Here is a 2,500-nt window from a genome sequence, read left to right as displayed (position 1 = left end):
CATATTAGATATGTTGGAATCTCTCTCCTTTAGAAGTTTCCCCAGCCTTAAAACTTCTTTCATTTTTACTCCTCTCTCCATACTTATTTTCCTCTCTGAACGTATCAGAGAGGATTTTATTTCTGACACCTCTTGACTTTTCTTAAATTCAGGGACGTAATTTTGTTCATAATTCAGTGGACTTTTGTGTATTTTATACTTTAAATATTTCCAAACAGTCTCCCTTCTAAAAGTGATAGAACGAATTTTCGTCTAACACTACTTTCTTGGTTCAAAAATTTTATACAATCTTATAACTTTTTCAGTTTTAACAAATTTTGGTTACAGACAGTTGATGCTCAGTTTGTACAAGTATGCAACATTTATAAGTGCATACAGGTCACCAGCCTTATATTACAAGGCTCACCACATATGGGCCATTCGGTCTTAGACACCGACCCGTGGTAATGCTGTGTGGAGATTAATAATAATCCGCAACGGAAAACCGGAACGAGAATAGTCGAGAAAGTATATTCTCGAGGAGCGGTAGACTGCTTTTCAACCGAAGTCATAAAAGAGCCACACGCTCGACGCTACTCCCGACCGGTCCGAGCGAACCGAAAGTGCCTTCCTATAAATACCGAACGGCCGGCCGCTAGGTCGGCGACGCATGGGCTTACGCCCAGGCGTATGCCTGTGCAAACCGCCGTGAGAGCGTACCATCCCGCCGGCACGGTAAAACTTAGACTGAAAATATCGTCGAACATATCCTTTCATTTTATAACGTTCTATACATGAAAATTAATAAATTAACATGCAGGACATAATAAATTCACATTCTCATGTAAATCATGGGTTTAATTAATATTTTAAAAAATTTTAAAACCGCCCAGAACCGATGAGATGAAAATATTAAAACGATATTTTTGCATTTTCTTACGGTAAAACATTAACAAATAAGCGACTATAGCAATATAAAACTCCATTTGTAATTTAATTAATCAAAATTAATATTTTTTTTTGATTTTTCAGCGATCCAGAACCGATGAGACGAAAACATTAAAACGATATTTTTGCATTTTCTTACGACAAAACATTAACAAATACGAGACTATAACAATATAAAACTACATATGTAATTTAATTAATCAAAATTAATAATTTTTTTTGATTTTTCAGTGATCCAGAACCGATAAGTCGAAAATTTTAACAATCATATTTTTGCATTCTGTACCGTGGATCGATCGTTAAACGCTATTGAACTAACGTCCGTGATGGTATAAATGCAGATTTTCGCTCCGTTTAGCCAAAATAACGAACTTTAGATGCGCTCCGAAATATTTCAAAGTCCCAGCGGCGTATTGCTTCGCCTCTTAGAACCGATTAGTCGAAAATTTTAACAATCATATTTTTGCATTCAGTACCGTGGATCCATCGTTAAACGCTATTAAACTAACGTCCGTGATGGTATAAATGCAGATTTTCGCTCCGTTTAGCCAAAATAACGAACTTTAGGTGCGCTCCGAAATATTTCAAAGTCCCAGCGGCGTATTGCTTCGCCTCTTAGAACCGATTAGTCGAAAATTTTAACAATCATATTTTTGCATTCTGTACCGTGGATCCATCGTTAAACGCTATTAAACTAACGTCCGTGATGGTATAAATGCAGATTTTCGCTCCGTTTAGCCAAAATAACGAACTTTAGGTGCGCTCCGAAATATTTCAAAGTCCCAGCGGCGTATTGCTTCGCCTCTTAGAACCGATTAGTCGAAAATTTTAACAATCATATTTTTGCATTCTGTACCGTGGATCCATCGTTAAACGCTATTAAACTAACGTCCGTGATGGTATAAATGCAGATTTTCGCTCCGTTTAGCCAAAATAACGAACTTTAGGTGCGCTCCGAAATATTTCAAAGTCCCAGCGGCGTATTGCTTCGCCTCTTAGAACCGATTAGTCGAAAATTTTAACAATCATATTTTTGCATTCTGTACCGTGGATCGATCGTTAAACGCTATTGAACTAACGTCCGTGATGGTATAAATGCAGATTTTCGCTCCGTTTAGCCAAAATAACGAACTTTAGATGCGCTCCGAAATATTTCAAAGTCCCAGCGGCGTATTGCTTCGCCTCTTAGAACCGATTAGTCGAAAATTTTAACAATCATATTTTTGCATTCTGTACCGTGGATCGATCGTTAAACGCTATTGAACTAACGTCCGTGATGGTATAAATGCAGATTTTCGCTCCGTTTAGCCAAAATAACGAACTTTAGATGCGCTCCGAAATATTTCAAAGTCCCAGCGGCGTATTGCTTCGCCTCTTAGAACCGATTAGTCGAAAATTTTAACAATCATATTTTTGCATTCTGTACCGTGGATCGATCGTTAAACGCTATTGAACTAACGTCCGTGATGGTATAAATGCAGATTTTCGCTCCGTTTAGCCAAAATAACGAACTTTAGATGCGCTCCGAAATATTTCAAAGTCCCAGCGGCGTATTGCTTCGCCTCTTAGAACC

The sequence above is a fragment of the Osmia lignaria genome, chromosome 11, assembly GCF_051020975.1.
Source record: "Osmia lignaria lignaria isolate PbOS001 chromosome 11, iyOsmLign1, whole genome shotgun sequence".
NCBI lineage: Eukaryota > Metazoa > Arthropoda > Insecta > Hymenoptera > Megachilidae > Osmia > Osmia lignaria.
Note: the sequence above shows the minus strand (reverse complement) of the source record.